Source organism: Rattus norvegicus, chromosome 5, assembly GCF_021556685.1.
Source record: "Rattus norvegicus strain SHRSP/BbbUtx chromosome 5, alternate assembly SHRSP_T2T, whole genome shotgun sequence".
Taxonomy (NCBI): Eukaryota; Metazoa; Chordata; class Mammalia; order Rodentia; family Muridae; genus Rattus; species Rattus norvegicus.
The window spans coordinates 89,077,076-89,097,178 of record NC_141538.1 but is presented as its reverse complement, the minus strand read 5'-3'; the positions used below and the strand labels follow the sequence as shown (position 1 = coordinate 89,097,178).

The window sequence follows — 20,103 nt, the reverse complement described above, 5'->3', positions numbered from 1 at the left end:
CAGGCCCAGTGTTACTCTCTCTTACTGCTTACTGCAGATTCAGATCTAAAACTCTTGGTTCTTTCTCCAGCACCATGTCTGCCTGCACACCATCATGCTTCCTTTCATGATGGTATTGGACTAAACGTCTAAAATCATAAGGCAGTCACAATGAAATGTTTCCTTTATTACGGTTACTGTGGTCATGGTGTCTCTTCACAGCAAGAGAACACCAACTAAGACAGTAAGCATGCATGCGAAAATAACAAAAACATAGAATTGTAAGTACATAAATCAGGAACAAAAATAATATATTATCTTTTTGAAACATTGTATGTATAGTTATGCATGGTATACTTTTATATGGTTAAAAGTGCAATGGGTTTCATTACATGGGCCACCCCCATGAAGAATGAATTGTGCTATGATATTATGATGGCTATGACATCACTAAATGATAAGATATTTTAATTTCTACTGCAGTCTTATAGAACAATAGGCATATATGTAGACCAGATTCATTACTCGGTACTGGATCAAAATGGAATATTACTAGCCCAAACAAAGAGGAAACTCATTCCATATGTGACAATGTGAGTGACTCTAATAGATGTGGTTTTACATGAAGTGATCCAGTCATGGAAGGACAAATGTTGCTTGACTTCATTTATATGAGGTATCTAAAATGATTCAGTCATAAAGTAGAATGGTGTTTTTCAAAAGAAATAAGAAGTTGTTAATAAAGAAGTATGTTAGTTTTCTGTTACTGTAACAAATGCCTGAGATAATCAGCTTATACAGAGATGTTGCTTGTTTTAACTTACAGTTTTGAACATTTTAAACTATGGTTAACTCAATTGCTTTTGGGCCTCTAATGAGACAATGCATCAAGGTTTTCTCCAGGTTAAGTAGAACGTTTTTACTTTATGCTGGGACGAAAATTTTGAAAAGAATTTGAGGCTCCAATAACCCCTTTAGGTAAACACCCCCAGATATGAAAGACTTTCCTACCAGGCACTATTTCTGAGTTTCTTTTACCACTAGTAGTGCTGCATGCTGGAGATCAAGCCTTTAATATATGAGACTTTAGAGAGCATCCATCTAAACCATATTGAAACAAATATACAAGTTCAGCTATGTAAGGGGAAGAAGTGGGTGATGTCAATAACAGTATTGTATCTTATACTTGGAAGTCTTTAAGAGTGTTGATCTCATGTTAGGTGTTCTTACCAACAAAAAGTTGAAGAAGAGAAAGGCTCTACAACTAAACCCAAGCATATCTGAAAGGCAACATTGAATGGACACCATGATGGTACATTCCTTTTCCTATCCAATCTTGTCAACTTTACTGAGAAGTCAGCATCATCTTCCTCTTCAAAAGGATTGAAATCCTTCAAAAGGATTGGTGCTTGGAGAGGATGAGCATTTTTTCCTAAGAGAGTGGCAGAAATTGTATTTGTGTTTGAATTCAGAGCCTACATCCTTCCCCCACGGCATAACCCTCATTATTAGTCCACCCACCGCAGATGCCTAGGTACACATAGGATATGATTAATTCACTTTGCCTCTTTAAAAATTTTAATTATGTATCTGCCAATCACAGTGACCAAGCAGAGTGGAAGTCCAGTGTTTCTGAATTAAGTGAATATTATTATGGATCTAGGACAGTGAATCATGTTAGACTCTCAGTTGTCATGAAAGACATGGCTCCTGAACACACATTTCATCATCCAACTATCTGAAGAGCTTGCCTGTAATAGGAATGATGATTAGCCACTGCCACAATAAAGGCATTGGAATAAATATCTCTAATTTTGGTAGTTTATTGGTGAAACAGTTTATCTTAGGCTTAAAGGACTTCTCTAGGTTGGGACTTCACTGCAGAACTCTGATAAAGGCTACAACCAGTTGGACATATTTCTACATTGTGTCTTTATTGGGAGGACCAGGCAGAGGGACAAAAGACTCTTATAATGCTCCTATGATATGTTATGAGAACACAGGGCCAGTGAACTCTATACAAAGTATATCAGGCCACTTGAATCACATATGCTGGCTTTCTCTGTCAAAGCAAATCAATCTATATTGGCTATACAGAGAAAACTTTGTGCATCATGGGAAGGAAGCAGAATGAACATTTATTGAACACTAGCCCATAGCATGGTCTAGGTTTTTAAGAACATTTGAATTGAGAGTGGCATTCTGACCTTGTATAACTGGTATTCCCATTTTGCAGATAGACCATCTCAAGACTGATTTCCTTGACTCTTTATAGGAGCCACCTAGCAAGTCACTCCCAAGGACCATCTTGAGACACTTCTTGGGCAGTATCCTGCATATATCAGAAGGGCTACTCAGTAACTGGGGACAGCAAAGAATGCTGAGATAAACCTGAGTTTTAAGCCTAGGTAAACAAAAATAATCACACAAATTAGATTTCAACCCTACCATGACTTCTGTGGTTCCCATAACTAGGCACTATTCTTCTATCTAGTCTCAGCTGTTCTATCTTTCTACTCAGGCTACTTGGACAGAAAGCTCCTTCCTGCCTCCACTTTCTACTTGCTGTTTTCTTTGTCTAGAAGGTCCTTACTTGAGACATTCCCATTGCTTGTTTTTTCTTATACAATATTCAGCTCAGATGTCTTTTACTCTCAGAGATCTCCTCTACCTAATTGGTGGGAGAGTTGTATCACATTTTCTTTATCTCTTTCAACAGCCAGATACATTTTTCTTGTTCTTGTCATTATCTAAAATAACCTTTTTTTTTGGTCTTTTTAAGCTCATTACTTTTCTTTCCCTTCTGGAAAATAGGTTTCATGAGGAGAAAAATTGACTTCAGCTCAGCTATTTTTAGAAGTTAAGACAGTGCTGGGCACATTGTGGCTGTTTAGTAAATATTTGTGAAACAATGAGTGAATGAATAAAACATAGATGGATAACCTTATGCAAATGGTCCTAAAATACCAGTTTCTTTTTCCACAGAGGAGAATTACTAACAAGGGCATTGGTTCTCACACATTAGGTATAAGATATGACTATATTATTTGTAGTGTGAACTACATACTAGGTGCTAAAAGTTGTAGCATCTGGAATTATTATTATTATTATCTTAGCCTAGGACTTTCCTGATTATTCTCTATGGTTGATTGTTTTTAAGGCTTGATGTTTTATTCTTTCTAACACTTTCATGGCTGGCCTTCACTGGCCTCATGAACGCATCCTCGGTGACATAAGGAAGTCAAGAATGTAGCTGCAGCAATGAAGGGAAATAAGATAGAAAAGGATACTTAATTCTAAAGGATTGTCCCTAAACCCAGAAAAGACATGTTAAATCTGAGTCCTTCCCATAACTCATAGTCTATCTCCATGGAAATGGGCACCATATGGAGTTAATTAGTAGAACAACAAAACAATCAATTAGTTCCTTAATTAGTTTTACTAAGAAATGATAACAAACAAACACAAACACTTTATTCCAACTAATGCCTGCACCACAGTGATAGTTTAATGGCCTTGGAAAGCCAGCCCAGACACAAGGCTGCTGTGAGCAGAGATTTATTCCCATGATATTGACAGGTTCCCTGGTCTCCGTCCAGCCTGTGTGTTTCATCTTTATGATCAATTATTTACAATATCTGAACACAGCCCAGGGGTCGTCTGGAGCTTTTCTGTCTAGATAGGGAGAAAATGCAATAACTCAATTCTTATGAAGCCACCAGCCTCTGGAATGATCATTCTCTGAATCATTTATTTGACAAACATTTACTGAGCATTTTCTGTGTGCCAGGCATGGCACAGGGAATAGGGTAGAAAGGGGAATATGAAGTAACTGAATCTGGGGCTTGCATTTATAGTAGAGAGGCAAATCCGAGAAGTCAGTAGGCACAGATTCAGTTGTTCTAGTCTGTGTGCTAGGTAAGGAAGCTTAGTGTATAGAGACAGTGGTGCTGGGCATAGAGGAGGAACCTGAGGATGCTTTTTTGGAGGACATGGTGGCTCAGTTTTCTGGGACAAATAAGATGCAGGTCCTATTCCACAGGTAGCCAGAAGGAGTATGGAAAAGACAAGTATAAAACAAGAAATCGCTAGACTCTCTAGCCCCGTGGGCGAGCCCAAAGTCATTGTTTTCATTTCTTTTCCAAGTATTATTAGATCAAATGAAAGTATCTTTTTGGATTTCACAAAACAAAGTGTAAGATCAGAGCAAAAGTTAACTTGCTAAGGGGTCTGCATGGGAAAAGCATACTCAGGAACATCTTAGAGCTCTGTATGTGTTTACCTCCATAGTATATACTTGTACAGTATTTGCTTCTATACATATACTACCATATATGCACATATTCAGGTATACAGATAGGGAGCATAGCTAAGTACACATGGTTCCTTATCTATCGATCCATCTATCAATCTATATCATCTATCTATCTATCTATCTATCTATCTATCTATCTATCTACCCATCCATTACCTATCATTTTCTATCTATCATCTTTGACTTTCTGTCTTCTACAATCTACATATCATCTGTCTTCACAGAACATTCATTTGTTATTTGTTTGGTAGAGTGGATATGGGTATACGTACCTACCAGAGGGCAATTTTAGGCATCCTTCTTTAGGAGCTTCCACATTGATTTTTGAGGTATGGCCTCTCACTGGGTCCTGGAACTCACTAAGTAGGCCTTATTGACAGGCTAGTGAACTTGAAGTATCTGCCTTTCTCGATTTTTCAATTCTGGACTTATGGGCACATGCCACCACTTCTAGCTTTTTAAATGTATGCTGAGGATTGAACTAAGGTATTCATGCTTTGATATAAAGCACTTTAGCATCAGAGTAATTTCCTTATCCCCCTGTAGTGGTTTGAATGAGACTGGCCACCATAGATTCATATGTGTGAATGCTTGGTCATCAGGGAGTGGCACTATTTTGGAGAGATTTTAAGGTGTGGCCTTGTTGGAGTAGGTGTGACTGTGTTGGAATAAGTGAGTCACTGAGAGTGGGCTCTGAGGTTTTAAGAGCTCAAGGCAGACCCAGAAGCACCCCCTATTTTCTTGCTGCCTGTAGATCCAGATGAAGACCACAGCTATTTCTCTGGCACCACTCTGCCTATGAGACCCATGCTTCACACTATGAAGACGATGGTTTAAATTTCTCATGCTATAAACAGATGATTTCTTTTATATTAGATGCATTCTTTTATAGGAGTTGCCATGGTCATGGTGTCTCTTCACAGCAATAAAACACATACAAAGACACCCCCAAAATTCATTTAAAAAACGTTTTGATGATTAAGCAAAATTGAAGCTATTTTTGAAGAATGTTTTAGTTAGGGTTTTACTGCTATGAACAGATACAATGACCAAGTTAAGTTTTAGAGAGGACAACATTTCATTGGAGCTGGCTTACATGTTCAGAGGTTCAATCCATTATCATCAAGGTGGGAGCATGGTAGCATTTATGCAGACCTGAGAGTTCTACTTCTTCATCAGAAGGCTGCTAATGGAAGACTGGCTTCCAGGCAGCTAGAATGAGGGGTTTAAAACCCACACCACATTGAGACACCTACTCCAACAACACTATACCTCCTAGTAATGCCACTCCCTGGGCCAAGCATATACTAACCATCACAAAGAATAAGTTCCTCACCTTTCTAGCCACATCCTTGTTTGCAAGATCTTCAAATAAGCCTTGCTACTTTCTGTTCCCCTTCTAAGTTACTGTTCAAGTGGTATGCTTTCCTGATCTATTTTCTTTAAAATGTACTATCATATGCTTTTACTAGTTCATTTCTTACACCTAAGTCAATGGCTCATGTCTGTACCTTTGGGCTTATTATACCTTTCTAATAGTTTGATGCTATTTTATTATCTAGCTATTATCTAGACTACTTGGAAAGTTCCAGGTCCCAATGAGAAAGAGACCCTGTCTCGGCCATAGGATGGAGCCAGTTACTCAGTACTTTCTTCTATGCCTAGTAACCTGGGTTTGTTCCCCAGAAACCACATGTGGAAGGAGAAAACCAACTGCCATGGTACATGTGCATGTGTTTACACACAAGTGCATATGTGAGCACATTCAGTAGATAGCTAACAAAATATTTACAAAGAAAAAGCACTGTAATGTAAATAGCTTCTATTTAATGGTGCCTAAGATTGACCCATCATCTCGATATGTATATACATACATATATATATGTATTCATCTACACCACATAAGTACAAACATGCACATGTATTGTCACATACAAACAGAAAAATGAATGTCCTATGTAAATGCTAAATATATGGCAGATGTCAGATAATATAAGAAATAGAGGTTAGATAGGATTTACTTAACCAATTGTCATTCAACAAACATGAATTGTTTCTTTCACCTTCTAACATAAGGTGTTTGGTTGGTTTCTGAGAAATTTCCCGTAATGTCTTGAATTATCTTATTATTTCTTGAGCTAGGGTCTGTTGAAGACTCCTTGGTTTTTATATATGTCTTGAAGAGGAACTGATACACCATTTTATTATATGACATTTTCATTTTATTTATTGTCAGTAAAAGCTGAAATTGATTTGAGAAAAAAAGTTTAAAAAACATGCACATTAAATTTATAGTCAGGATTACAGGTATCCTGATTCATGCAGAGAAGAAATTATTAATATACGTGTATAGAAACATTAAATAGCACTCCTTCACTGATGGACACAAGAATTTCCTCTTCTGTCTTTGATGCCTGCTTAGGACACCAACTGTGTTAAGGTTTTAATTACCATCTTCTGACACACCACTGGTTAACCTATGACAAACACCTCTTGAGACAATTTGAACAAAGAACCTTGTGGGCATTTGCAGACAAGTTTTTTTTTTATTAACTTGAGTATTTCTTACATACATTTCGAGTGTTATTCCCTTTCCCGGTTTCCGGGCAAACATCCCCCTCCCCCCTCCCCTTCCTTATGGGTGTTCCCCTCCCCATCCTCCCCCCATTGCCGCCCTCCCCCCAACAGTGCAGACAAGTTTTATATCACCCAGAATGTTAGGTGGCTGTGCTGAGCTTCGAGAACAGAAAAACCTAACTGCAAAAATGCAGGAAGAAGCCAAAAACATGTGACCTGTAGCATCCAGCAGCCTTAGATCCTGGCTCTATCCAGTCCTAGAATCCCTGTATTCTCATAAAAACCACTGATTTGGAGGGGATCTGCCCTATTGCTCCAAAAAGGAACAGTAGAGACCCATATCATGAAAAAAACTGGACTCACATCTGGATGCAATATGCTTGTTGTTTTATTATTTTTGTTGTTACCATCAGTCCTTAATTTCATCAGCTATGTCTTAATCAAATCCTGATTATTCTCTTCAGGCTGGGATAATGCATTTCTGTCTATTTCTCTAACAATAAGGGTACTTCAGAGTCTCTAAGCACACATTTGTACTTAATTCTGTAGGAAGAAATGTGCACCTACACATTGCTAATGTTTTGTTTCTCTGAGTTAACCTTCAATTTAGATGTCATCAAACAGTGGCTCAGGAGGAAATAAGGTCTCGGTAGCCTTGGGTGTGTGTGAGAGAGCCCTCCCCTGTTAGACAGTGAGATGATAATGAGAGAGAAGCAGAAATCTTCCCCCTCTGGAGCGAGAGAGGAGACATAAAGAAAACTCACCAACACTGTAAATCTCAGAGATAGGAATAACCACCTGATCAGAGGGGCAACTAAGCTCTGGGATGGCTGACTGTCTTTGTTTCACCTCCCAATATTAGCTGCTGGTTAAAGATGAAATGGAATGGCTCTTAGGATGTTAGTTCACTGCCTTCTTAGATTGCTGACTGGCTTTTGGAGTCAAGAAGTTTGAAGATTCAATTTCTGTTTCTTTGCCTTTTTGCCTGGGTGATAAGAACTGGAAATAATTAATGTTATACCTTTAATGGAAGACAATTTTCCTAAAGTTTGTCCAAATGGGCTATGGAACTTTTGGACTCAAAACCTTAGATATGCAACATAACATACAAGTAGGAGTGTGTATTACCTTTGAATGACTTGTTTACTATTCAGTTCCATTGCCTGTAAAATGAAGGTAATAATAATGGCATGATGATGTTGATGATGCTAATGCTGCTGCTGCTGCTGCTGCTGCTGATGATGATGATGACACTACTACTACTACTACTACTACTACTACTACTACTACTACTACTACTACTACTAAATCAGCTGTGAGGATTAAGGACACTAACAGACAGATTACTAGAAAGAATGCTTTCCTACACAAAAGTGCCTTGTAACTCTTTTGCTGTTTTGAGTTTCTCATATTTGCCAGCTATCAGACTGCTAGGAAAACTTTCCTTTGAACCATTAGTTTTCTTTGTGAACACAACAAATTTACTTTCCCTTCTGTTTCTCCTACTTTTAGTGAACTTGAAGGAGAGACTATTATGGCCAACACAAAGACTGGATCTTTTCTTCAGTTCTTACCATCTTCAATTAGACAAAGGAAAACAGCACAATCACATCCAAAGTCTGCCTCTAGCATGGCAAGAGTGAGCCTGGAGCCAGACCCTCAGATTTTCCTCAGTTTGAAGAAAATAATTTTACCCTCTCACATCCAATCAATATCTTTGCTAGGTCTATTGTGAGCTGATAATTTAAATACAATAGTCGCCTTAGCAACCGTCCTTTTATGGCAGCCTTCCTGCCATTGAAAGAGCTGGCAGTTATAAAATTCACACTTTCAGCCAGAAACTTTCTTTTCATTTCTTTTTTTACCCTTTAATTTCTGCAGGAATCATATTCTCTCCCCAAACAAACTCTTAAAGAGATGGAAAAATGGAACAGGATTTTTAAAAGTAATCTAAAAATTGTCTAATTATAAAGGTAATGAAGCAGAATTTTACAAAAAAAGGGAAAGTGGCTTTATTGCTTTCATTGTTCAATTCCACGACCATATGTATGGGGCTAGTGACTCAGAGGCAGATAGAACGAACTAATATCCTAAGATGCTAGAGCTTGAAGAAGCTGAGTTATTGTATTCTGTACCAACCTTCTATGCCTCTGGTTCACAAAGAAAGAAACAGAAGTCCTGAGGATGGGTAACTTCTTCCAAAAGCTAACAGCTCCAAGAGTAGAAGCTGAACTGGATCTAATCTTTGCCCTCTACGTATCACTATCAAAACACGACCTCTCTGTTGTCTGGGAAGAAGTGGACACATGTAAATACAAGGTTTTGAAATTATGCCAACTCCCATTTGAATTTCCAAGTTTGATGGATTTCCCATTGTCCTTGTTTGTCTCGGTTTGATGGGATATTCAGAACCTGAGAATACCACTGCCCAAATTAAAAAAAATGTTGATTGTAGGTCCCCATGGTGATAAGTCTATCTCCAGGTGATTTGGAGGAATTCCAGTCTCTGAGTCCTCACCTACTGTCATCATGATGGTTCATTGCTAGAGCTGGGGAAGTGGCTCAATTTTTAAGCCCTTGAAGAGGAAGATGAATTTAATTCCCCTCAGAATATATGCAATGTAAAATTCCAGTGTTGAAAAGGCACAGAAGAGTGAATCTCTGGGGCCCATTGGCCAGCCAGCCTACCTTAATTGATGGGTTTTAGATTAATGAGTAGTCCTGTCCCAAAATATAAGATGAACTGCACCTCTGAACAACAGCTGAGGTCCTCTGACCTATGTGTAGATACTTGTACACACACACACACACACACACACACACACACACACACACAAAACTCACACACATCTAAAACAGACACATGCACATTCACAATAATAGCTTTTCTGTTGATATGAATCCACAATAAAACACTGAGTGCTACTTCTCCTTGGGTTTCTTTGGTATTTAGACAATCTTCATTCTCTTCATCTGGAAAACATGAAGGTTACTTGAATGTGTTAGTAGAAATTCTTCCTCAGGCTGGCCTAGTGCAAGGGAAACCAGGGAACTTTATCTTTATCATAGAGGGTCCAATATTCAGAGACAAGTCCAAGAACACTCCCCAAATGCCACCCACCAAGTGAAAAAAGATCAGAATTCGATTCTTGGCTGCTCTTGGCAGCTGTGATTAATCATTTGATAACAAGACAGTTGAAGCACAACTATTTATTTGCATTGGATCAAGGAGATTACAGAATATAACATTTTCATAAATTTGTTAGGATTCTAGATATATGTTAGCATGATAAATAGTTTAGGTCACAATAGATGTTTTCGTTTGAATAAAGTTATTTTGGGGGATATATTTACATGATGAAATAACCTATTATTTATCCAACTGCATTTTTATGAACTAATTTTTCTTTTTGTGCCAACTTGCAATAGTGATTCATTACTTTCTGCCCTTCAATTTTTCTTGCCTTATAAATAGTTTCTTGTTTATTATTTTAAAGTGTAGAACTCCATTCAGATCCATCGACCGGTTTCCTTGTTCTAAGCAAAAAGCTTCCAATAACCTGAAGTCACTAAAAAGGAAGTCACTTTATTCTAACTGTATCTGGGTCCTGGAGCGTAATGAATCTCTGACCTTGGATGAATCACCTCCTGTTGTGGAAACTCAGCCTTCCTGACTTAGGAGGTTTTGGGTGCAAAATAAGTACTCAGCAGTTTTGAAGCCAGGTCGTTGGGGAGTCAGGTATAAGTTATAGGAAAAGGAATATGTTGAGGGGATCTGGAAAGAAGTCTTAAAGGGAGAGCTTGTGCTGTTTCCCAGGGAGAGACAAAGGAATCTCTTTTATACCAGTTTGGTCATTTGGCATTTCTTCCTCAACAGTAAGAAGATGCTGTGAATTCCAGAAAGGTTGTGATACCAGGTAATTATTTACTCAGGATACAATTATATCCCTAGGTGGGGGTGGCATTTTGGAGGGTCAGATATTGTATACTAACTTTCTTTAAATTATTCAAGCCCCAACAAATAAAAAAATGAAGTAGAACATAGGTAATTGCATGCCAACATTATAATTATGTAGATAGTAGAAAGATTCTTTGCTTGAGGAAAGTTTAAGAAGATTCTTGAAGTCTCTGGGGGCAGTTTTAAAAATTAATTTTTTTATTTACATCCCAAATGTTATCCCCTTCCTGGTCCACCTTTCCAGAGTTCTTCACCCATCTCCCTTCCCCTTCACTTCTGAGAGGATGCTCCACTCTCACCTCCAGGCAATGCCCTTCCCTGGGGCCTCAAGTCTCTACAGGATTAAGTACATCATTTTCCTCTGAGGCCAGACAAGGCAGTCCTCTGCTACCTGGGGCCTCACACCAGCCTGTGTATGCTCTTTGGTTCATGGTTTAGACTCTGGGAGTTCTGAGGGGTCCAGGTTAGTTGACACTCTTGGTCTTCCTATGAGGTTTACTATCCCCTTCAGCCCCTTCAATTCTTTCCTTAATTTCTATAGGGGTCCTGACCTCAGTCCAATGGTTGGCTGTTAGTATCTACATCTATTTCAGTCAGCTTCTGGGAGAGCCTCTCAAAGGATAGCCATGTTAAGCCCTAGTCTGCAAGTACATCATAGCATCAGTAATAGCGTCAGGGTTTGGTGCAGGCCTATGGGATAGACCCCAAGTTGGCCCTATCATTGGATGGCCTTTCCTTCAGTCTCTTCTCCACTTTTGCCCCTGGATTTCTTTTAAATAGGAACAATTCTGGGTCAAAAATTTTCAAGGTAGATTGATGTCACCATCCCTGCACTGGGGGCCTTGTCTACTTGAGGTGGTCCCTTCAGATTCCATCTCAACACTGTTGGGCATTTCAGCTAAGGTCACCCCTATTGAGTCCTGGAAGCCTCTCCCATCCCACATTTCTGGAAATTTCTAGAAGATCCTCCTACACCCATCCCCCATCCGAAGCAGCCATCCTCTGGCCCCTTGGGCTTCTCTCCTGTCTCTCCCCATACCTGATCCTATTCCCATTTCTCTCCTCTCCTTTTCCTACCCAGTTACTTCTCTAGTTTTGCTTCCCCTGATTATTTTGTTCCCTCTTCTGAATGTGGTTGAAGCATTCTTACTTGGGCCGTCCTTCTTGTTAAAGCTTTCTATGGTCTGTGTGTTATATCATGTGTATTCTGAACCCTTTGACTAATATCCCTTATCAGTGAGTACATACCATGCGTGTCCTTTTGGGTATAAGTTAACTCACTCAAGATGATATTTTCTTGGATCATCTTGTATTGAGGGTACATGTACTTGGTACATGAGTTCCATCCATGTACCTGAACAGTTCATAATGTCCTCATTTTTAATAGCTGAATAGTATACCATTGTGTAAATGAACCACATTTTATCCATTCTTTGGTTGAGGGACGTCTCAGATGCTCACAGTTTCTGCCTGATGTCTACATAGTAGCACACATCCTTGTGATATGGTAGAGCATCTTTTCAATATATCTTTTGGATATATGCCCCGGAGTAGTCTAGCCCTGTCTTCAGGTAGAACTATTTCCAATCTTTCAAGGAACCACCAAATTGATTTCCAGAGTGGTTGTATCAGTCTGCAATCCTACTAGCTATGCTGAGGTGTTCCCCTTTCTCTACATCCTCTCCAGCATGTGCTGTTACTTCAGATTTTGACCTTAGCCATTCTGATTATTATAAGGTGGGATCTTAGGATTGTTTTGGTTTGCATTTTCCTGATGACTAACGATGTTGACATTTCTTTAAGAGCTTCTTGGTCATTCGAGATTCCTCTGTTTATCTCCGTGCCCCATTTTTTCAAAACTAGATTATTTGGTTGTTGGTGTCCAACTTCTTGAGTTCTTTATAAATTTTGGATATTAGCCCTCTGTCAGATATAGGGTTGGTGAAGATCCTTTTACAATCGTAAGTTGCCAATTTGTCCTATTGACAGTGTCCTTTGCCTTACAGAAGATTTGCATTTCCTTGATGTTCTATTAATCAATTGTTAATCTTAAAGCCTGAGCTATTGGTGCTCTATTCAGAAAATTGTCTCCTGTACTAGTGCATTCGAGGTTTTTTCCTGCTTTCTCTTTTATGAGATTTAGTGTATCAGGTTTTATATTGAAGTCCTTGATCCGCTTCGATTTGACTTTTGTGCAGGGAGATAAATACAGGTCTATTTTCATTCTTCTACATGTAGACATCCAGTTAGAGTAGCACAATTTGTTGAACATTCTTTTTCTTCCCTCCATTGTATGGTTTTGGCTCCTTTATAAAAAAATCAAGCCTCCATAGCTGTGTAGGCTTATATCTGGGCCTTACATTGATCCACATGTCTGCTTCTGTACCAATATCTCATGGTATTTTATCACTATTGCTCTGTAGTACAGTGTGAAGTAGAAAATTGATAGTTGCATGCCAACAATGTGTTTAGGTAGGTAGTAGAAAGGTTTTTTGCTTGAGGAAAATTGAAGAAGGTTCTTGAAATTTCTGGCTGCATATTTAAAAAATAAAATATAGCTTTAGCAAGAGTCTTACTAAGTCAGATTAGGGAGTACTCCCCCTTTTGATTCCACTCATCCCTTATAACTGACTGAATTCTTCCTTTTTCCCCTGTGCTCAAATGAGTTTGGATTGTCTGGCCCATCTGCAGTGAATAGTAAATGCCTCCAGGTTTTCCTTTTGTACCTAACTAACATTTCTCTTAATAAGTTTCTATTTAGTCACCTCTTTCCTGCATCTTGGATACAAGTTTGTTTTGCCTACCCTGTATCAGTACTTCAGCGTGACTCCACTCCTTACTGGAAATTCCCTTGTAATGGATCCTTTATGTGCCTAAGTAGTGAATAAAATCTTCTGTTGCATGCTTTAATATCTGGTAGTTTCTTTAAAGCAAAAGCTGTCAGGATAACTTAGAACAAAAAGAGTTATGAAGATCTAGGAACCTGGACTTCTGGGTTCTGCTTACATTGGTGCATGACCAGAAATATAGCCCCACCCCCTCTCATCAATTTCTTCATCTGTCCATAAATAAGTTGGCCTTCGGTGATTTATATTTCTAACATATAAATATAAATATAAATATAAATATATATTTATATTTTTAGTTCAATGTTTCTAAGGTCATGAAACTTTGGAGTTTATAAACATATTCTTGAATTAAGGAGACTTTTATAACTTTTTGCTTTGATTTCAATTTTCATATACAAATTTTATTGGCATCAAACATTTGCATAGAATAAAACTCTTTCTTTTTTCATTTTTACATTGAATATTTCTCAAACCCACAGACAAGAATAGAGAAAGCAGATAAGATCCACTTTTTCTTTAAGTGGGAATTTTCACATTATTCTAGAAATATCGGGTAGCTTATACGCATCAGTACACTGCTTTAAAGTCACATGAAGAGAATAGAGACCATTTGATTCATGAAATGACAAAGAAAGAGAATAAAGGAATAGAGAACAGCTGATGGTGATATGGTGAGGTCATTACATGTACTGTTTGTAATGACAGAAAGGAAGGGAATATCTTCAGCCATCCATTCTATTGGTCATTGAACAGATATCCATTGAGTGTAAAGCACCCATGAAACATTAAATAAAAAGCAAGAGTGATTTATCCTCTGCTGTCCAAGGATGCATGGAGCAATTGAACTAGTAACGCAAAAATGTGAGTCAATGAGATGTGCGCCATGGTAGAGCAAGTACAGGAGATCATGGGGTGCGGAGGAAGGTGGCTTTTTGTATGTGGAGAGACAGTGGTCAGTGGAGAACAAAAGCTTCAATGTTGAGCTGTGGGAGAACAGTAAGAAGTTTCAGACAAAGAAAATGTGGAGGATGAAGCCTAGGGATGAAAAACCACCTGTGCAAGGGTGAGCGTGCATGAGGAGCGAAAGGGAGAGTGAGAACAGCTGCCAGGAGGCCACTCTGTTGGGTGATGAGGACTGAGATTGGATCTTTAATATGACCATATTATAAGGGACTGTGTGGACACAGATAAAGAATTTTATCTTCACATAAAAGCCAGGGAGATCCAGGGAAGATTTTTAAGCAAGGCAGTGACATACAGACATGTTTTAATGTGATTCCAGTAGCACACATTTTTGCTGAGGGTATACTAGGAAAACTATCCTGGAGGCAAAAGCTGACTAAAGGGGTCTGGATATGTTTGTTCAAATGAAAGATTAAATGTAAGACAGGAGTGCAGCATATATATATATATATATATATATATATATATATATATATATATATATATATATATGTGTGTGTGTGTGTGTGTGTGTGTGTGTGTGTGTGTGTGCATGTGTGTGTGGTGTGTATACATATAAATAAATATGAATGGTAGGTGAGATTGTGTTAGTCAGTCCTCCACTGCTATCACAAATGCCTAAGAAATATAACTTCATGGGAGGAATTATTTTCTTTGGTTCATGACTTCAGCTTACCATGGAAGAAAGGAAATTGTCCCCACCAGCAGGGACCCAGTTATTCAGGGTCCCGAAGAGGCTTTCTACCTGTGGGCCAAAATGGGCGTGAAAAGAAGAAGGAGACCAAGCAAAAGTTCTGTCGTCAAGGTCTCGTTTATTGAGAGAAATGTACAGCATTTAAAGCTCTGAGGCAGGAATAGAAGTGGGAACTGAAGCTTAGGGTGGGAGAGTTTGGGAAGTGCCCAAGGATATAAGGTGAATCACTACACTGCAAGATATCCTCCTATAACAAAGAGGCAACAGTCTTCCGGGGACGTGTTCTTTGAAAAGGTCGAACCCTTCTCAGGAATCTGCTCAGGGACATCCTGTGTTTTGCTCAGGCTGAAACATCCTGTCATTGCTCCCAGGGTCTTCCTGGGAGAGGCTTTAGTTCAACAATCTCATGTCCGTATGGCAGTCATTTCAAGGTTAAACCTCTGTGGCCATGCAGCCCAGAGTCAAGTAGCCACCTTGAGCTATGCAGTCACAAAGCGGCTAGGCCCAAATCCAATACGGCTCACCACAGGAAATGAATAAAAAAGCAAATGATCTCATGGCAAACAGAAACCAGAGGGAGAGAAAATGCCTGAAAACATTTATCCATTTATTCGTTTATTTCTTTTGATTTCATCTAATCCCTTGGCCTATGAGATGGTACCATCCATATTTAGGGATCGGCCCTGCCTAGTTGTTCCTAGAAATCTCCTCACATACACCCTCAGAACTATGCTTTATTAATGTCTTAGATGCTTCTCAACCCAATCCAACCAACAATCAGTGCACTGTCGCTGTCTTCAGACACACCAGAAGAGGGCATCAGATCCAATTACAGATGGTTGTGAGCCACCATGTGGTTGCTGGGAATTGAACTCAGGATCTCTGGAAGAGCAGTCAGTGCTCTTAACTGCTAAGCCATCTCTCCAGGCCCCAAACAACAATCAAGATTAGCCATTAGAGAAGTAAAGGAGCAGTAGAGTCTAGAAGACCCCTAGGCTTTATGGGTTGAGTGTTATTTACTTAAATTAGAGAAGGGAGTATTGAAGAGGTAGTTTTGTGTAGATTAAGTATGAGATGTTCATGAGGCATCTGGACATGGATACAAGTCTAGACATGGATTAGCAGAGAGACAAAGTGACGTGCCCTATTATCTCATGAACTTACCTTCATAGCCACATAGAGTAGAAAGAGAATGGTCACTACTATGTTTGAGAGCTAAACTGGAATTTTGCTCAATTACACGTATGGCTAGTGACTCAGGAAAGCTCTAACCTCAATTTTTAGAATCTTAATATTTGAAAGGAAGCAGATGAGGCTTGCTTGCATCCTCTCATATCTGGGTACAGTAATGAATGGAGACGATGGACCTGAAAGGACTCCTAAACTTGCCCTGTGTTTGTTTTCATTTCTTTCCCAAGTATAGCAAATAAAAATCTTTGCAATCCAGGATCTGGATATATTTTAGGAAAGGCATTTTCTGTGCTTATGGAGATAACTTTTTGAACTATTAGAATACTGGAAAGGAAATGGTAAAGTGTGTTTTACTGAGAGGAAAAGTTGGATGGAAGAGGGAGGAAACGCAAGATAATAGAGTAGTTGAGGGCAGGCAAGATGAGACATTTACAGGTGGTAAGAATGATACAGCATGAGGGACGGAAACCACTGGCAAAGATTCTGTGATGGTTGGAGGACTAAGGAGCACATTAAAAGGTGGGTATATGATATGTGATTAGAAATCATATATACTTATATGGACAAAGGAGACATAAAGATAAAAGAGTCAGAGAGTGAATAGTGCTGTGGCATAGTGGCTTCTGGACATGACATGTCTGCAGCACATGGGAACGCAAAGTAGCTATAGTCACCTATAGCTGAGGAGTTCTTGGCAGTTGATGGTTGCCTAGGAAGGGAGAGCTGCCATTGTTTGGTCGGAGGTCAGGGTTCAAGTAATTTATTTGAAAATATAAAATTCAAAGCCAGACCTTTTACTGTTCACTTATAATCCCAGTTATTTCTGGTAAGGCAGGAGGATCACACATCTAAGACATTCTTGGGCTACAGAATAAGTTAAAAACTAAACTGGGCAGCTTTGCTAGACACTGCCTGATAATAAAGCATAAATAATGGGACTGGAGATAGAGTTCAGTGGTTGAGCACTCGCCTAGCTTACACCAGAAAGAAACAAAGGACAAACTTGAGGGATGTGGAGGACCCAGATGAAAAGTTGGTGTCAATTTCATACTTTACTATGAAGTTGGATTTGGACCATGCCCTGAAGTTGATTGTATGATCTTTCTGTAAGATTTTTCAGGCATTGGGGATTAAATCAAAACTGGACTATATATTAGAGTATGACTGGTCAAACTCTGCTGGAGTGACCTGGGAGAAGTGTCTTAATACAGAATATTTCCAGAAGCTCATGAATTCTGTATTACAATAAGCCTCCTCATGATTCTGCAATTGTCTTGCTGATAATACAGTCCCTGGTATATTTATCATCACAACTCAAGCAGAAAGGCCTGATAAATCTTGGCTGCACAAGGACTTGTCTACTTTCATATTGTTGTCTGCTTAACCCTTCACCTACTGGTCAGTCCCTTTTGAAGAATTGCATAGAAATATTTAACATCATCTTCCCCTTCTCTTGACCTTGTGGGTATTTATTCTTGGCTGCTTTGATATACATTATTGTTTGTCTATTTCTGCTGTGCATGCATGTGTGTGTGTGTGTGTGTGCGTGTCTGTCTCTGTCTGTGACTGCCTCTCTCTCTCTCTCTCCCTCTCTCTCTCTGTGTGTGTGTGTGTGTGTGTGTGTGTGTGTGTGTGTGTGTGTGTGTGTGTGTGTTTGCACATATGTTGTTCAGAAGCCAACTTTTGGTATGGCTCTTCCGGATTTTTCCATCTTGATTTTCAAAGGAATGTGTTTTGTTAACCTAGGGCTCCCTGGTTTTTGTGGGCTAGATGGCCTGTCTCTACTTACAGTTTTGTGGGATTGTGGGATTATAATCATGTAACACAGTGCTTAACATTATTACATGGCTTCAGACTCAGCTTCTCATGTTTGTGTGGTAAGTGCTTTTCCAACTATACCATCATTCCAGCCCTCTATTATTTTTCTTTTCTTTTTTTTTTTTGTTCTTTTTTTTTTTCGGAGCTGGGGACCGAACCCAGGGCCTTGCGCTTCCTAGGCAAGCGCTCTACCACTGAGCTAAATCCCCAACCCCCTCTATTATTTTTCTTAGTGAGAGCAAAATTAATATAAGATACTATCTTGCCAGCCTCTCTAGCAGCAGGGCTATGTGTATCAATTACTTATTGCTGTCATAATGCTGGATAGCAAACCTCAGTGGCTTAATACAATAAGCATTTATTGAGCTTTGGAGTCCTGAGTTGATTTAGCTGGAGCTCAGCAGAGCAGTTCTACTGGCCTGAGTTTTCTGGATAACAATACTTGCCTACTGATTGGCCGGCTGTCATTGTGAACAAATGGATGTTTTTCCTCCTTCATCAGGACAGTTAAGAGGATTCTCATGGTAATTGCTGAGGATTAACAAGTGGATACACATATGGTATCTTGAGGCCTTAGAGCCCTCACTTTGTCTATGTTCCATTGACCAGAAGTCCAGCCTAGATTAAAAGACTAGAACTTCCTCCTGTGTGAATGGAGGAAAGGGCTATGTTGCAAAGGACTTATATACAGGAGAAATTATCAGTTGGGGACAAACATGTAGTCAATTACTTACACTATGTGACCTAATCTTAAATAATGCAATGATTTGCTTGAGCAAGCTAGCACGTAGCCATAAAGGGCCAAGTCAAATGGCTAAGTTAACAGAAGAATAATAACACAGAAGGGTAGGGATAGCTCAAATTCCTGATGACACAATTAACTTTCTGAATCAACTTTGTAATCATCTTCTGATGAATATCTTGTTATGAGAGACAAAGCATTTCTCCCATGTTGTTTAATTCACTTAAAGACACTGACTGTTTTGCTACTTAAGAAAGAAAGCATTTATGTGTGCTCTAGAGACTCATGAGTTCAGACATCCATTTCTGTTGTTCTACTTCATGAACCGATAATGTACTGTGAGAGGCAACGGGCTTTTTGCTTTCCCAGACTACTTTGCAACAAGGTGACGGTTCATAAACCAAGGGCTCATACTCTAGATTTGAATAAGAAGATAGCAATATGAAGAAGCTATGGTTAGTTGTGTGGTAATAACAGCTTTGATGGTAACTATGTGTGATTTCCGTTGCCACGTAAGATAAAGGAAGAAGGCTGGAAATCCAGAGATTCATTTGATGGAAGCGCAAAGATAGAGATCATTTTGAAGCAGAAAAGATTTTTATAAGAATGAAAAAGGCCGTGCTTGCTTCGGCAGCACATATACTAAAATTGGAACGATACAGAGAAGATTAGCATGGCCCCTGCGCAAGGATGACACGCAAATTCGTGAAGCGTTCCATATTTTTAAATTAACTCAAATAAATCAGTAGCCTTCCTCTACACAAAAGAGAAACAAGCCGAGAAAGAAATTAGGGAAACGACACCCTTCATAATAGACCCAAATAATATAAAGTACCTCGGTGTGACTTTAACCAAGCAAGTAAAAGATCTGTACAATAAGAACTTCAAGACACTGAAGAAGGAAATTGAAGAAGACCTCAGAAGATGGAAAGATCTCCCATGCTCATGGATTGGCAGGATTAATATAGTAAAAATGGCCATTTTACCAAAAGCAATCTACAGATTCAATGCAATCCC

General features: G+C 39.0%; 1 non-coding gene across 1 annotated transcript; it reads left to right on the top strand.

Moving 5' to 3' along the window:
* The first annotated feature begins 19,704 nt into the window (after nt 1-19,704).
* On the top strand, nt 19,705-19,811 carry LOC148005855 (U6 spliceosomal RNA). The gene has a single exon (XR_015621576.1). It is a non-coding gene; the product is annotated as a U6 spliceosomal RNA (small nuclear RNA).
* The last annotated feature ends 292 nt before the right edge of the window (nt 19,812-20,103 follow it).